Below are 18,668 nucleotides of genomic sequence, written 5' to 3' on the forward strand. Positions count from 1 at the left end.
TGCTACAACAATCAGAGCAGAAAAAGAAATAAAAGGAATCAAATTGAAAAGAAGAAGTAAAACTGGGAAATTTGCAGATGACAGGAGGAGAAGGGGACGACATAGAAAACCCTAAAGACTCACCAGAAAATTACAGAGTTAATCAATGAACATAGTAAAGTTGCAGGATATAAAATCAACACACAGAAATCCATTGGGTCTTAAGACACAGGAATAATGAGAAAACTGAAAGAGAAATTAAATTTCTCTTGTTCCATTCACCATTGCAATGGAAAGAATAAAATACTTAGGAATATATCTACCTAAAGAAACTAAAGACCTATATATAGAAAACTATAAAACACTGATGAAAGAAATCAAGGAGGACACTAATAGATGGAGAAATATACCATGTTCATGGATCGGAAGAATCAATATAGTGAAAATGAGTATACTACCCAAAGCAATCTATAGATTCAATGTAATCCCTATCAAGCTACCAACAGTATTTTTCACAGAGCTAGAACAAATAATTTCACAATTTGTATGGAAATACAAAAAACCTCGAATAGCCAAAGCGATCTTGAGAAAGAAGAATGGAACTGGAGGAATCAACCTGCCTGACTTCAGGCTATACTACACAGTCATCAAGACAGTATGGTACTGGCACAAAGACAGAAATATAGATCAATGGAACAAAATAGAAAGCCCAGAGATAACCCACACACCTATGGACACCTTATCTTTGACAAAGGAGGCAAGAATATACAGTGGAGAAAAGACAATCTCTTTAACAAGTGGTGCTGGGAAAACTGGTCAATCACTTGTAAAAGAATGAAACTAGAACACTTTCTAACACCATACACAAAAATAAACTCAAAATGGATTAAAGATCTAAACGTAAGAACAGAAACTATAAAACTCTTAGAGGAGAACATAGGCAAAACACTCTCCGACATACATCACAGCAGGATCCTCTATGACCCACCTCCCAGAATATTGGAAATAAAAGCAAAAATAAACAAATGGGACCTAATTAAAATTAAAAGCTTCTGCACAACAAAAGAAACTATAAGCAAGGTGAAAAGACAGCCTTCAGAACAGGAGAAAATAATAGCAAATGAAGCAACTGACAAACAACTAATCTCAAAAATATACAAGCAACTCCTACAGCTCAATTCCAGAAAAATAAATGACCCAATCAAAAAATGGGCCAAAGAACTAAACAGACATTTCTCCAAAGAAGACATACAGAGGGCTAACAAACACATGAATAGATGCTCAACATCACTCATTATCAGAGAAATGCAAATCAAAACCACAATGAGGTACCATCTCGTGCCGGTCAGAATGGCTGTGATCCAAAAGTCTACAAGCAATAAATGCTGGAGAGGATGTGGAGAAAAGGGAACCCTCTTACACTGTTGGTGGGAATGCAAACTAGTACAGCCACTATGGAGAACAGTGTGGAGATTCCTTAAAAAACTGGAAATAGAACTGCCAATCCCACTGCTGGGCATACACACTGAGGAAACCAGAATTGAAAGAGACACATGTACCCCAATGTTCATCGCAGCACTGTTTATAATAGCCAGGACATGGAAGCAACCTAGATGTCCATCAGCAGACGAATGGATAAGAAAGCTGTGGTACATATACACAATGGAGTATTACTCAGCCATTAAAAACAATACATTTGAATCAGTTCTAATGAGGTGGATGAAACTGGAGCCCATTATACAGAGTGAAGTAAGCCAGAAAGAAAAACACCAATACAGTATACTAACGCATATATATGGAATTTAGAAAGATGGTAACTACAACCCTGTATGCGAGACAGAAAAAGAGACACAGATGTATAGAACAGTCTTTTGGACTCTGTGGGTGGGGGAATGATTTGGGAGAATGGCATTAAAACATGTATAATATCATGTAAGAAACGAATCGCCAGTCCAGGTTCGATGCAGGATACAGGAAGCTTGGGGCTGGTGCACTGGGATGACCCAGAGGGATAGTATGGGGAGGGAGGTAAGAGGGGGGTTCAGGATGGGGAACACGTGTACACCTGTGGCAGATGCATGTTGATATATGGCAAAACCAATACAATATTGTAAAGTAAAAAATAATAATAATAATAAAAAAATTTAAAAAAAATTTCTTAAGGTCAGTATCTTACTAAGGCATGTTCTTAAAAATCATTTTTTTTTCACTTTCCATATTTCTTATACCTCTTTGTTATTTGTTTCTTTTCTCTTTCCTCTCTTCATTCCCAAGAGGAATCCTGTGATTTAACTAAAACAAATCCTACTGTCCTCTTCTTCTCCAGCTTTCTCTTTTACTCACTATTAGGATAAGTATGGGGATCTTTGGTTAGTAGATAATTCTTAAAGAAAATAAGTGAGGACTGGGAAATAATAACAGTTAACATCTGTTGAGGGCTTCTTAATGTGTCAGGTGCTGATTTCAGTACTGTACATGGATTGCCTCACTTAAAGTTCAGAAACACCATTATGTAAGGTCTGAAGCAATTCTCATTTTATTTAGGAAAGATATGAGGCACGAAGGAGTTCGTAATCTGTCAAGACAAGAGGAATGATAAATGGTTGAGCCCTGTCTAAACTTAGACATTTTTGAGTCCTGTCTATCACCAAGCAGTATGCTGCCATCTCCCAAAGGTAACAAAATAATTCTCAGTGGTGATGAGTCTGGAAAGGACTGTAAAAAACCCACATATTTTATACTGTTTGTGCTTGTCACACACACACACGCCCACCCAGTATCTAGCATAGGCTCTAGGATATGGCCAATAAAATATCAGTAGATGGAACTAATGAATGAAAGAACTGATTATCTAATATACTAGTCCATCAAAAGTGATAAGTATGTTTTATGGTGTGTCTTGAAAACTCCAAACTAGACACCTATAAAAATTACATAGATAGGCCGGGGATAGGTTCCACGCGGAGGGTGGTGCCGCCGAGCTTGAAGAAGACGGCGCTCGGGGCCCGCGCCCCAATAATCTGGGAGGCCGGCCAGCGTCTTTCCCGCCCTTCAGCAAAGGTGGCAGGGGACCGGGCAGTCTTGAAAAACTCCACCACCGCGAACTAGACACCTACAACGAATTACATATATGAAGTGTTAAGATGGATGCTTTTAACAAAATTTCTTGAGTGTGAAGTACTTTTCCTTTTTCTCCTTCCACCACATATCTGTAGAAGGACAGATAAGGCAGATAATGAGAAAGGGAAAACAATTCATATCTATAATTTTTAAAATACATTATGGTCCAGAATAAAAAAAATCTCTCCAAAAACAGACCAGCTTATGCCTCAACAGAATTTATTTCCCATTTAATATCTCATAGGGATTATATTAACCTCTTTCATTGTAGTTTTAGTGATAATGAAGGAATGCAAACTGTTTCCTAAAGGCCTTTTCCTTTTACCATCTCTATTACCATTTTTCTCTTCCAAAACCACATTAGATTTAGCCTCAGGGTTCTAAATGTTACTATAGTATACAGAACTCTGTCTTCTTCCTCTTTTGCCAAAGATGTGCACATCCCAATGCTCAGAATGTCAATGTTACTTACCTGACATAAGAGACTTTGCAAATGTGGTTAAGTTAAGGATCTTGTGATAAAGGAGAGCATCCTGGATTATCTGAATGGGTGCAGTATACTCATAAGGATTCTTATAAGGGAGAGGCAGGGATGTCAGAGTCAGCGATAGTTTTGGAAGATAGAAGAGGGACCATGAACCAAAAAGTGCAGGAGGCTTCTAGAAGCCGGAAAAGGCAAGGAAACAGATTCCTCTCTAGAGCCTCCAGAAAACGTGCAGCTCCTATGACACTTGGATTTTAAGATTTCTGACCCCACATAATGTAACAGTCACCCTAAGCCACTGTGTTTGTGACAATTTGCTACAGCAGTGATAGGAACGTAGTATCCCTATAGTATGTCCATAATTTTTTTTTTAAGGTTGGCAAAGGAGTGAAGCACTGATATTGATTCACCTCAAAGAGTCAATTATTTTGCTATCGCTGAGGACAGAGACAAAGTAATTCTTGCAGCATTGTAAAGTTCAAGTCATTCAGTTTTGTTTTGTTTTCAGGGATGCTCTAAGTGGCTTCAATAAAGTATCTTAGTTTTTCAAAACTAGGTTACCTCTGGAGGAGTAAAAGATTGATAGGAGGAGAAGGGAGAGAGGCCATGTATATGTAAAAATATGTAGACATTGATTTATATATGTGCTTAATCTATAAAGTACCAATTTTTATTCCATTGTTTAAGATTATCAAAGGGAAAAAAACCAATAGCTCCTGAAAGTTAATCACATAAATCCAAGCATATATATACCATTTTGATATATTAACTTGACTATATAAAAAGCATTCCAGAATTATATTGTTCAAAAAAAGTTTTCTAACAAGTTAGAAGCAATGTTTATATTTTACTCTGGGTTAATTACTCCATTTATCCATATCCTAAACCACAATTTATATTTAAAATAGTATATTTGAATATAATACAAATATTATATACAAATATTGGTACAATTTGTACAGTACAAATATTCTGTACACTTCTATACACATTGACTGTACACTATAGTTTGGTCTTTCATTAATTTACTCATAACCTGAAACTCAATTTCTCTATTGTATCCAACTAATACATGTTTATCTTTTTCCATTTATTGTATATCTATGCTATGTACTTATTGGTCAGAAGCTTTCCAAGGCTGACTAAATTTATATTTAAATAACAGTAGAGAGAATTCATAGAATTCAAATTCATAAGAATTCATATTCATAAGATTATACCCAATGTTACTATAGTAGATAGAACTCTGTCTTCCTCCTCTTTTATATTATACCAAGTTATGGTATAATCTTATACTTAAATATGACAGACTGGGAAGAAAACCTGTATTATTACTGATGCTGTGTAGATAAACCAGGAATAATTCCAAATTAGCTTGTGACTGTGCCTCTTAAATGATGTGTGATTAACAAGTTTTAGTCCTCAAAGTAATTTAAGAAAAAAATACCTTCTACCTGCCAGACATCCCTCTCCCCTCTATTGCACTTCTTACTCAGGGAGAATTTTCACAACCCAAACAGAGTTTTGCTTTCCCAGTAGCTGTGAAGTGTAAACTGACAGGCTGCAATCTCACTAGATGATGCCAACAGAATCTGTTATGTCTGTCTGATTGCATGAAAACATAGTCCTGGTGAGTCTCTCAAGTCATAGGCTTAGATAATACTTCTAGAATCTAGACTCTAAAAAAAGAAAACATATGACATTTAAAATGTCATAGACAAATGAGCTTTTCCCCTCATCTCAGTAACTTATTGGCCTTGCCACCATTTTTTAAATTAAAGACTACTTTTTGGTCTGAATTAAATTCTTCTTACATTAAGGATGAACATTAAAACTCCATGAAAACAGAAAATTGGTGGTTACCCTTCCTTTTACTTACATGTCCTTATATCAATCATCTCTTTGCAGTTGAACTTCATCATGTCAAACAGTTCATTTAAGTGGTGGTGACCACTGACCCTTGTAATTCATTCTACAGTCTTTTGCAATTTCACACTGTTTCATTCAGTTCAGTTATAGCCTGTTTCATGATCAGACTGCAATTTGTTCATTTTCTACTTAGCTTCATTATAGGCAATCATTTAAGAAACTCAAAGAGTTGTCAAATGGAGAGAGATTCAGCAGCCTTTAGAGTTACTGTGCCTTTGGGTATACTTTGGGTAGATAACACTCCAGAAACAGTCTGGACTTGTTCTTAAGCAACCTCAGACATGTACTGTAATTTCTATGGTTTCTATTGTCAAGAGTTTGAGGGAGCCTAATTAATCACTCTTTCCATCTTTCAGAACTTAACCAATTTGTCAGACAAGGAGCCAGTAAATATTAAAATAGGCTCAGAATTTTTCCAGTAAAGCTGGATTGAAGAGTATAGCAGAGTCTTTCTATCTTCATTTTGATCTTAGAATTTGAGATCTTCAAGTCTCTGATCTGTCTCATCACAGCTGGATAATCTGGACCTGAAAGAAGCCCTGCTTCTTCAGCTTACTTCATGGAATTTACAAGTGCAAGCATTAGCTTTGCCTGCACATAGCTCTCTCCAAAAAGTGAAAGAATTGGGTTCATGCTGCTTAAATCATAATGGTTCAGTCTTAACCCCATAATTATGTGATTCAGGAAAGTACAGGCTTTAATCGGAATGATCATTTCTTCTATCATAGGGAGAACTCCAAGCTGAAATAAGGTGGAAAGAAGGATGAAACAAAGTGCTCCTTCCTAGGAAGTGGAGTGAAATTCCTTTGTAGAAAAATGAACATTGAGAGATAGTTCCTTGCACCCAGAATAGGTTCCCTGCACCCTAACTTGCCAGGTATATGACAACCTGAATTGCAAGTATTTCTATTAAGCTATTATGGAGTTTTGGCTGTGCGCTGAAGAATTGATGTTTTCGTACTGCGGTTTGAGGGAAGACTCTTGAAATTCCCTTGGAAAGAAAGGAGATCAAACCAGTCAATCCTAAAGGAAATCCACTTTGAATATTCATTGGAAGGACTGGTGTTGAAGCTGAAGCTCCAATACTTTGGCAACTTGACGCTAAGAGCTGACTCATTGGTAAAGACCCTGTTGCTGGGCAAGAGGAGAAGAGGGTGACAAAGGATGAGATGGTTGGATGGCATCACTGACTCAGTGTATATGAATCTGAGCAAACTCAGGGAAATAGTGGAGGACAGAAAGCCTGGCGTGCTGCAGTTCATAGAGTCACAAAGAGTCGGACACAACTTAGCAGCTGAACAATAGCAACAATTTACAACTTGGACTCAGCAGAGATTACCTTAAATCCCAAACTGCTACCTTTCAATTAGAACACTGAATAAATGTTAAGTGTCTAAACTCTTGTTTTTTCATCTGCCATAGGGCAATGATAACAGTACCTACTCACAGGGTTGATGTGGATATTGAGGAATTACGTTAAAACACTACGTAAAGTGCCTGACCTATGGAAAGGTCCTTCCAGAATGATAACTATTACAGTAATTGTGATTATATTATCACTATTATATCCCCAAATGAATTTCTTTTTGAACTGAACTTGCTTATATATTCACATGCATATTAATGGTGGCTATGCACTTATTGAAATCAGAGTTTAACTATAACCCAGGATCAGCAAACACAGCCCATAGACCAAATTCAGCCCATACCCCTCTTCTTTTTCTTATAAGCAAATTTATATTGGAACATTGTCTTATTTATTCATTTCTATATTGATTATGGCTGCTTTGGAATAACAGTGGCAGGGGTGAGTGGTTGAGACAGATATGAGACTGTGAGACTGAACACCAACCAGCTCACAAAGCCAAAGATGTACACTTTTAACCCTAAGCAAAAAAATGGCAATCACTCCTAACCTTTGTGCAGGAATATAGGCTTCCCTGGTGGCTCAGATGGTAAAGGATCCACCTGCAATGTGGGAGACCTGGATTCAATCCCTGGGTTGGGAAGATTCCCTGGAGGAGGGCATGGCAACCCACTCCAATATTCTTGCCTAAAGAATCCCCATGGACAGAGGAGTCTGGCGGACTACAGTCCATGGGGTCTCAAGGAATCGGACACGACTGAGCGACTAAGCACAGCACAGCACATGTGAAACATCAATATGGGCCCAACTTGGGTAGTAAGAAACACTTTGGCAATTCAAAATTAGAGCATCAATACATTTTGAAAAAGGTAATGGTTAAAAATGTGAAAATACCTCTGATTTGGGTTTGCGAGGCAGTCAAGACTGAAAACTTTGCTGGGATAACTTTGAAATAATACTGTATTTGGCTCCTCCAACCAGACACAAATAGGCATGTTTTTGTTTTATATTATTGTTTCTTAATAAAGCAAATCAGTCCTTTTCACCTTTACTAGTTCTCTTCTCTATTTGGGATTGTCATTCTTTTTCTAATACTTTAAGATACATACCAACTCCTCTATTTTTCATCTTTCTTTATTAATAACAATTGTGAGGATATTGTGAGGGTTCAATTTTTCCTCAATCCTGCTTTTTTCTGTAACCCCTATGTTCAGTTATAAAGTATTCTCCTTTTCACTGATTTTTAGTTTTTAATTTTATTTTTCTGTTTCCATAGGTTCAAGAGTTGGGTATGCTTAACACCCAAATAATTATGATAAACTTAAAATTCTTTCTAGTTTATATTATGGGAATGTGATATATAAATATTTCACTTTTTGGATATTCATTTTGGCTAAATGCATGATTTTTAAAAATTTCCATTGATATATAGTACAGATTATTCTCCATTTGGTGATTTTAAGCCCCTTTCCATATGTAGCCATAGTTACTCAATCAGATATACCAGTTGCATCATAGCAACTGTATAGTTTTACCTGTTTTTTGTGTACTATCTCAGTCCAATTTCAAAATGGGTATATTGAAACCTTCCACTTGTACTAAAAGAAAGGGGAAAAAACAGCACAATGTGACCTCATTCAGCATATGTAAATTTATCCTTAGATATGTGTAAACTTTCTTATTCCCAGGTGTTACTGCCATTCTGCCTGCCATCACCATCCATTCCTATTTCTACCAAATCAGGGTTTCTACTTCCTATTTTTTATTTTATTTTATTTTTTATTTTTAAACTTTACAAAATTGTATTAGTTTCACCAAATATCAAAATGAATCCACCACAGGTATACATGTATGAAAGAGTACATCTATTGATTGGCCCTGTAAGTATTTGATGAATTCCTTAGATCTAATAGTAGCTTCTTTAGCATGGTTGTTTTTCAGGATAGTAACAGAGAAGCACAAAACAACGTCTCTTTGACTGTACCTGCTTTGAGTCAGTGCCCAACCTCATGCTAGCTGCCTCATCTTTGAGTTGTGAGATGTTAGTTTATCTCTAAGAAGTGATTCCATGTACTGGACACTAGATGGGGCCAAAACCTCACTTAATGCTTCTATTGCACACTGATTTGGGTTTTGTCCAAAATAAACTCTGATTTAGGCCGTTTCTTACTGAGCCATTTTTTTGATCCTCATATACAGACCACAATCCAGAGCATTTGCTTTTTTGCACACAGTCCTCAATGTTTCTGTAAAAAATTAGGAAGGAGAAAGAAATGCAAGGCATTTCGATGTATTGACTGTTGACTGCGTGACAGACTTTGTTCTACATAAACTACAAGATTAAAAATTTAAAAAAGACTGTGTGCCTATAGAAAAAAACAACCTTAAAGGAAATACAATTTTTATGAAGCACTAGCCCAATAGGCCACTTCTCAGTTTCTCAGAAGATAAAATGGAAACCAGAACAACTGTTCTGTCCAGACTGGTTGTAAACCGAGGAAAATAAATCTGACACTTCAAAATCAATCACACAAAATAACATGGGAGAAACCAAACCTTTAAAATTCAATTTAAGTATCTAAATAAATGGAAAGTCCAAGTGTTTTGACAAACACAACAGGTTTTATATTGATGAAATGAAGTTGGTTATTTTTTCTAAGCTGCTTCTTTATAGTAGGCTAATCTAATTGTTCTCTGAGGGAAGAAGTTAGGAGCTACAACTGTGATAGTTGTAAAAAAAAATAACTCGACTAGCCCCTAATGTTGTAATCTAGTAATTTATATCTGTGAATTGAAATTTTGGTAGGTTTAGATGTTCAGTTCAAAATAATATTTAAAATATGGACAGTGAGGTATAGTCTAACCAATAAAAATATTAGTAAGCAAAACTAGGGAGTGACTGAATGCACCTTCCACATATAAATGAGTGTCTAAGACTTACGGACAAAGCCCTCATTGACCTAGAACATTCACTCCAGAAATATGGAAGCTGTATTCAATGAGCTGAGATTAAAGTCTTAAACATATTACTGCTTATTTACCTTTGTAAATGGCAACTGGCAGGACTGTATATTCAAATAAGAAATCTTAGAATTATCTTTGTATAATACTAAATTTTACAAGTTTATCTGCAATCCACTTAACTTTTCTATTATGGCTCCTTCCAGGAAAACTGATACTCTCCTTCGGTAGTCTCAGGAATATTTTCAACATAATCATTTAAGAAAAAAGAATTGCTTTGAGCATTAAAAATGCATACATAGTTCTGTCCTATTTATGAAATGGTTCTTGAAGTATATGATTCTTGGTTGAAGGTAGAAGATAGCCACACTGGTTTGAAGGGAGTTGTTATCTTCAGAAGTCTGTTTGTAAATCACTCTTCTGAAAGATAACTCTTTGGAGGATTTATCTAAACTTTCAAGAAACTGTTCAGAAACTTTTGCATAAGGAGCTAGATTGGTTGTCTTATAATCTCTGATTCTATGCTTGATATCAGATTCAGCTTACTTCTCTTTTTCCTCTTCACTAATGGAAATATCCAGTTCATGGCAGATGGAGCTTATGGTGGAAACTGTAAATTGATCTACTTTCTGTAAATCAATAAGCATACTGCAATATGTATTAGGATGAACACTTAAAAGGGCTCTTTAGTCAATGATTGATTCCTTTGCTAACATTGATATCCCACTGTGGCAAACAGTACTGGAGCCTCTCTCACTCCAGCCAGAGTCCACATTTGTCATTTTCAATGTTATTCTGACATCTATGGCTACCTTCTTCAAATGCTCCCAATCCTCAAGTGAACTGTGATTTTGGAAGCTCTGTTGAAGTTCATCATGAATTGTTTCAGAAACAAAGGCTAAAATCTTATTCCAGCTTTCTTGTTTTCAAGAATATTTGATCAACCAAGCCATATCAAGTCAATGTATTTTTAAAAGTTATGTTTATTGGCACCTCATTCCAGTACTCTTGCCTGGAAAATCCCATGGGCGGAGGAGCCTGGTAGGCTGCAGTCCATGGGGTCCCGAAGAGTCGGACATGATTGAGCGACTTCACTTTCACTTTTCACTTTCATGCATTGGAGAAGGAAATGGCAACCTACTCCAGCGTTCTTGCCTGGAGAATCCCAGCGACGGGGGCGGGGGCGGGGAGCCTGGTGGGCTGCCGTCTATGGGATCGCACAGAGTCGGACACAACTGAAGTAACTTAGTATAGCATAGATTTTCTGACAAAACAGTGCTTTCTTTAGTTAAGTGAACTTTGTAACCTTTGTGCTTATGCTAAGCTGCTTCAGTCCTGTCTAACTCTTTGCCACCTCATGGATTGCAGCCCATGAGGGTCCTCTGTCCATGAGAATCTCCAGGCAAGAATACTGCAGTGGGTTGCCATGCCTTCCTCTAGGGGATCTTCCCAAGCCAGGGATCGAACCCCGCTCTCCTGCATTGCAAGCCTATTCTTTACTGCTGACTCACCAGGGAAGCCCTGACCACCTTCAGCTGCAATAACTCAACTATCCCAAAAAGTATTTCAGAGGACAATTTTCTGTTTAATCCCAGACCCAGCAATGAAAACCTCTCCTTCCAGAATACATCCAGAAACGATGCTTAAATCTTTCAGCGCTCTGTCTATGGTGCATATCGCCAACGTCATGAGAGCCCAGCACTTAGAACACTTGTCTACATCGTCCTTTCCATCTCTCTGGTTGATGAAGGAGTGATAGCGAACGTAAATATCCTCTTCAATGAGAATGAAAATCCATGGTCTCAAAAGTAACTCAGTAATTCTTTATCACTCCGCCATATCTGAGCCAGCGATAGTACCTTGCATTTGGAAAGAGCCTCTGGTAATACAGCTTAAGCAGCTCCGGCAGCTGAGGCACGTTCAGTTCTTTCACAGAATGCAGAACTAGTCCCAGGCCAGGTCGCACCGAGAATTGGCAGGAACCGCACAAGGCCGCGGAGAAGGCAATGGCACCCCACTCCAGTACTCTTCCCTGGAAAATCCCATGGATGGAGGAGCCTGGTAGGCTCCAGTCCATGGGGTCGCACAGAGTCGGACACGACTGAACGACCTCACTTTCACTTTTCACTTTCATGCACTGGAGAAGGAAATGGCAACACACTCTAGTATTCTTGCCTGGAGAATCCCAGGGACAGAGGAGCCTAGTGGGCTGCCGTCTGTGGGGTCGCACAGAGTCGGACACGACTGAAGCGACTTAGCAGCAGCAGCACAAGGCCGACTTCGCCCACTGCGCAGGTGCGTCGCGGCCTTGGAGACCATCTGAAGCAGTTACTGAGAATTACATTTCCCGCTTGGGAGATGGCCTGGCGACTGGCTCTGCGGCATCTCGGCTCATCCGCTCCGACAGTGGGTCCGGCGCACAGTTGGAGGGAAGGAGGCCATGCCTGTTCCAGAAAGAAGTTATTCTGAGAGAAGGTGAGCCCTTGAGCATGTTGAATGAAGATCAGCCCTGTGAAGAGAAATGTAGGGCCAGGCGTGTAGGAAGGGGCAGGAGCTTCAAGGTCCTCCCAACTCTTCTTCCTCTTCCTGAATCTCTATTCGATTCACCATCCCGGAAGCTCCCAGAGTGATTTATCATACACTTGCTTTCTTGCTGTAATAACTTGTGTATGCCTAAGGATGAGGAGGTTGAAACAGAGGGGAAAGGATCAAGCTTATTTGCCCCTCAGCCGAGGTGGAACTTTTGTCAGGAGTCTGAGCTGCTCAGAGTATGAATTAACGTGAGATGGGGTTCAGAATTTACTTATTAGTCTCTGAAACCTCATGGCCGAAATGGCTTAGAAATTGATGAAAATAAGACACGGTTTCTCTCTGAGTAAACTTAAGTCGATTCTTTCAGACCTAGTAATCTAAATTTCAAAACAGTGAGGAAAAGAAACCAGCCAATTGGTACTTGACTCTAGTTCATTTCCTGTCTGAAACAATGTAAAAATTTAGCATTACTCCCATTTTGGGGAGAGGATCTGACTTAAGAATATTTTTCCCTATCCTGGGACCATAAATATATACTATATTTTCTTGAAGAATAAGTTATTCATTAACCTGGAATGCTTTTTTTTTTCACTTTGTCTATTAAAAAAAAAAAGAACTTACTGGGGGAGAAGGCATGAAAGGGCTTGCGTACCATGGAAGACAGAATATATTAAATTATTCATATTTCAGGAAGATAGCGATGTTAAATTAAAAAAAATGAAAGGAGTGGCAGCAAACAGAAAAAAGTTGAAGGATGAGTGAATGACATCTCCATGACTTATTTATTTTAAACTAGAGGTTTCTACCTTTTAACTCAGTTCATGCATTTTGTCCACCATCACCCCATCACCCTCGCTCAACCTCTGGCAACTACCAATCTTTTTCTCTGTATCAATAAGCTTGTTTTTGTTGTTGTTGTTTTGGTTTGGTTTTTATTTTTTTTTTCCCAATGTCATTCTTCACTTTTCTTGAAGAATAATGCATATTTGTAGGCGTTGCACAAACGACTCTGTGAAGCGACTTAGCATGCATGCCTGCATTGGAGAAGGAAATGGCAACCCACTCCACTATTCTTGACTGGAGAATCCCAGCGACAGAGGAGCCTGGTGGGCTGCCGTCTGTAGGGTTGCACAGAGTCGGACACGACTGAAGCGATTTCGCAGCAGCAGAGCAGCAGCAGTAGATGAATAGCTTTATTGTCCTGTCCTGTGGAATCTAAGAAGTCCAGTAGCCTTTTGTTATTTTATATGGTCTTTATCTTCAGTTCAAACTGGCTGTGTTTCTGCTTATATACTCTCATAATGTCTTTATCCTCGAGTAGGAAATGGAAATCCACTCCAGTTTTCTTGCCTGGAAAATCCCATGGACAGAGGAGCCTGGCAGTCTACAATCCATACGGTTGCAAAAGAGTCGGAGACCACTGAAGCGACTTAGGAATGTCTCTATCAAGTGATAGTCCAGCCATATCCTTGGTGTTGTCTTCTGAATACACTTGCTCAGTTTTTGAAATATGAACAGGCTGAGAATTTTCCAAATCTTGTAAAGTCTGGTTTTTCTTTGTATAACAGTTCTTTCTTCAATTTATCTCTCTTCTTCACTGTTATTATAAGGAGGCAGGTGGAAACAAGTCTTTCTAAGCAACACTTTGCTTAGAAATGTCCTCAGCTAAATATCCAATATTTATCCAGTCGTCATTTGCAAATTATAATTTCCACGAAACACTAAAATACAAATGCAATTCATGCAAGTTCTTTGCCACTTTGTAACAAGTATTACCTTTCCTCTGATTTCTAATAACCTGTTACTCATTTCCATCTGAGACCTCAAAATGGCCTGCCTTTAATATCCATATTTCGGCCAGCATTCTACTTATTATTTATGTATTTTTCTAAGAAGATGGAAAATTTCTGTCCATCTCTGTTTCGTTTTCCCCTGAGTTCCTCAGAATCACTCTGACTGTGATCTCAATTTTTCTAGCATGTAGTACAGAACCCATTACCCAGATCCAAAGCTACTTCCACAATTTTAGATATTTGTTGTAGTAATACCTCCCTTCTTGGTATCAAAATTTATATTAGCTCAGCCTCATTTCAGTTCAGTCACTCAGTCGTGTCCAGCTCTTTGCGACCCCATGAATCGCAGCACGCCAGGCCTCCCTGTCCATTACCAACTCCTGGAGTTCACCCAGACTCACGTCTATCGAGTCGGTGATGCCATCCAGCCATCTCATCCTCTATCGTCCCCTTCTCCTCCTGCCCCCAATCCCTCCCAGCATCAGAGTCTTTTGCAATGAGTCAACTCTTCACATGAGGTGGCCAAAGTACTGGAGTTTCAGCTTTAGCATCATTCCTTCCAAAGAACACCCAGGAATGATCTAGGAATTTATTTCTCACAGTTCTGTAGGCTGGGAAGTCTGAGATTAAAGTGCTGGCCCATTTGGTTCCCCCTTGAGTCTGGCTTGTAGATGGCTGCCTTCTTTCTGGGGTCTCATATGCAGAGTGAGAGGAAGTGAGCTCTGTGGTATTGATTTCAGGTGGCCTCAGCCTGCAGTGGCTTGAAACAGGATTTTGGTTCCTGGCCAGAGATTGAAGTCAGGCTGCAGCAGTGAGAGTGCTGAATCCTAGCCACTAGACCAGTGGCCAGTGACAAAACCCCTGGCCCACTGACTTTGTAGAAATGAATTCCCACAAAGAGACAGTAGTGAAACAAGTGAAGAGTCTTTGGGGGAAAAAAAAGAGTGTGTGTGAATAGACACACAGTGGTTGTGCCCTTACAGTGATTTGAATCACTCATATCAGGCATTTCTCCTGGGTTTCCTTTAGCCAGTCATCTTGCTTTGCCTAGTTCTGAGTCCGTATTTGGCTTATGGATACATCTCTTAGCCAAGAAGGATTCCAGCAATGAGGCCTAAGAGTAGAGTCACATCACTTCATTTTTGACCTTCAAGGAGCCTTTCTGCACATGTATAGTCAGGAAGGTCTCCTTGACCTCAAAGATGAGAAGTAAGTGGTCTCTGTCTCTTATCTAGGTAGGGCTCAGCCTCTCCTTTTAGCCTCCTGCTATTATCTTCATCTTGGAGTATCTGTTCATAGGTGACATACTGCAGCTCCTCAGCCTGGAACTGTCTATCTCTTGCCTCAGTATATCCTCCTATGTGTGTGTGTGTGTGTGTGCGCACGCACGTGTGCAAGCATGAGCATGCATGCTCAGTTGCTCAGTCATGTCTGACTCTTTGCAACCCCATGGCCTGTAGCCCACCAGGCTCCTCTGTCCATGGGATTTCCCAGGCAAGAATATTGCAGTGGGTTGTCATTCCTTCTCCAGAGGAAGCACCACATGGGAAGCCCATCTCTTTCTATAAGAACACTAATTCCATCTTGAAGCCCTTCACCTCATATATGATATGTAGGATATTTATGTATAAAAATGCATGATATATAATGTATAAATTTATATTTAATATGTGCTATATTAAGTTTATTAAACAACTTTGAATAAATAATAGGTATATCACACCCATAGTGAAATGATATAACATACTAAATGTGTTAAATATTATTAAGTTTCTCTGAATTATTTTACAAATCCAGTGCAATCTCAAAATAATTATGCTGGATCTGTAGTATAATTGAACAGATTCATTAAAAAATTTATGTTGGAGAAAAAATAAACACTTAGAGATTGCTAGGTTCACTTTAAGAAGATAAGTGAGAATACTGATCAGATATTAAGGGATCTGCAAAGCTATAGTTATAAACCCAATATTATCTTTATACCCGAAGAGACAAATAGAAGCTCTTTTCTTTTGGAATTTGGTTTGCAGGCCTGTCTAGGATGGCATTTGCTTCCTCTCATCCCCTCTCTATACAGGTTCCTTTGCTTCTAGTTTTGTGTTTCTCATTTGGCCCTAAAGTCCTATTATATAGACAGATCTTATGTTATTGATCAGAGTTAGCACTTTAACCTTCTGAGGATATTGGGAACACTCAGGTTAAGTAATGATCTAGCAAGTGATTGGGTACCTTTCTCAGTGGGAAGATTTTTCTATTTCTTCCCCATGTCCTTAGGTATGTCTCTTCATATGTCATTTCCTTGGGAAGAGTTAGAGTTTTTTTTTGACCCCCTTTGTAGGCCTCAACTCAAATAGTGAGTCTGTATTTAGTGTCTACGTCTGTGAAGCATTTTTAATTTCTGCTTCTCCCTATCTACTCTGCCTGCTGCTGAGGCAAAGCCCAGGAGATTTGAAGTTTCAACTCTACTTCCCGCTTTACACATCTGATTCCATTTTTGGTTCCATAGATGTTTATCTTATTTTTGAAGACTGCTATGCTTAAAAAACCTTTTTCCTTTCCCTATTTTCTCTGTAATTGAAATTTGTTTAATATGCAGAGACTGTCTCAAAGAGTAAACTGTTTTTTAGTCTCTTTTATCATTAAAAACAAAGCAAAAAATAACTGTAAGAGATTCTTTTAAAGTCATGAAAAAGAAATTATTTTCTCAAAGTCTTAAAATATATTCTAAAATCTTCCAGAAGAGTGATGTTTTAAAAATTATTTTCCTAAAATGGTGCAAATTATATTTAATCTACAAGATGCTAATCAGTTTAAAGATTTAAATGACATAATTACTAGTTTTTAGAAAAATTATCTCTTTTTTGTGGTTGATGACATACTAAAAACACATAATTTCAAATAATATTGTTTAATAGACTTATTTTAGTTGAACTTATTCTCATATATTCATTTTATATATATCAAACTTAGGTTCTGAGTATACTTTATTTGAGTCTTAGTTTAGGCCAATGTCTTAACTGAGGGTGCAGTTTCACACTGTGGTTCTGTGCTGTGCTCAGTCGCTTAGTCATGTCCTGCTCTTTGCGATCTCATGGACTGTAGCCTGCGGTTACCTCTGTCCAAAAGGGGATTCTCCAGGCAAGAATACTGGAGTGTGTTACCCTTGTTAAAAAATAAAATTTTGAAAGTGGATTAAAAATAATGAAGTACTTACAATTTTGCATGAATATTTTGGTGACAGAGAGATAAACTTATTTTAATATCAATAAGAAACATGTACTGAAAAGAATCTTTTCAATAATGCTGTAAAATTATTCATTTCTATGAATCATTTTTTTCAGATTTTTTTACCATAAAGACAATTTTCCATTTATTTGTGCCTGATATGATTATAAAATACTAAGTACATATTTTTTTAACAAGTAAGTTGCCAACTTTACTTAATAAAAGGTAGCAATGTTGAAATTAAAGATATGAAAATATATCATCTTACTCCCTGTGAGGCAAAATCAAAATAGATTCCTGTACTAAATTATGGCATCTGAGTGATTTTAATTCACTTACACTTGAGCAATTAGTTAGTTTTGACTTCATATGTCCTTTAATCCCAACTTTATTCACTTTATTAATTTAGCAAGTTTAGAATTGTAAGTATTTTAAACCATCTTCAGTAGCCTTTAGCTTACTGTTTTAATCTACCATTACTCTGGAAGAACAGCTCAGTCAAAAACTGGATGCATACAAATTTGACCAACTTTACATAAATAAAATATGAAAAGAACATGGGTTCTGGAATTGGAGAGACCTGAATTTGTTCTCTGGCTTCACCACTTAGTGCCTTTATGACCTTAGGAAAGTTATTTAAGTCTCAGTTTCATCATCTGTGAAATGCTGGAAATAGCACATAATTCAGAAGTTTGTTGAAGGATAAAATGAGATAATGTAAAACTATTGACCCAACTCATACCCCATCACAGAGACTCTGTCAGTGATGCTTCTCTCAGATGTGAGAGTCCTAAATTATCTATTTGACTCCTTGGAACCAAAGTATCTAAGCAAACTAATGTCTTTAAAAAATACATGTTATGTGTAGTTTTATATATAGTTTTAAAAAGTAATAGCCATTTTCAGTGTTTACTATAAGATCTATATAGTCCTAGTTGTTGGAAGTGCACACAAGAGCTTGAATTTGACTCTGGTAAGGAAGAACATTTATAATGATCCTATTTTACCTAATTCCAAATGGAATTTAGTCAGGGGAATAAGAACCAAGAATGATAAAATAATCAGACACTAAGAAGACTGTTACCCTTATTTTTTGCTCTGTCTCTGTTTCTGGGTTCATATTTTCTCTCATTCCTACTTCTCTTTGAAATCAGCTTCTTTAATATTTCTTTTTGCACATCAGATTTCTTTAAGTTCCTCTGGTAGCTCAGAGACAGCCGTATAAGACTCTCTTAGTGCAGAGACTGCATCTTCTTGTCTCTTTGGTTAATGGCTCCAC

The 18,668-nt window shown here is 37.8% G+C and overlaps 1 pseudogene; it reads right to left on the reverse strand.

Annotated features, from left to right (window-relative positions):
- Positions 1-10,232: 10,232 nt before the first annotated feature.
- On the reverse strand, positions 10,233-10,793 carry LOC102275462 (DNA primase small subunit pseudogene; annotated as a pseudogene).
- Between the last annotated feature and the right edge of the window lie 7,875 nt (positions 10,794-18,668).

Source organism: Bos mutus, chromosome 2 (assembly GCF_027580195.1).
Source record: "Bos mutus isolate GX-2022 chromosome 2, NWIPB_WYAK_1.1, whole genome shotgun sequence".
Classification (NCBI taxonomy): domain Eukaryota; kingdom Metazoa; phylum Chordata; class Mammalia; order Artiodactyla; family Bovidae; genus Bos; species Bos mutus.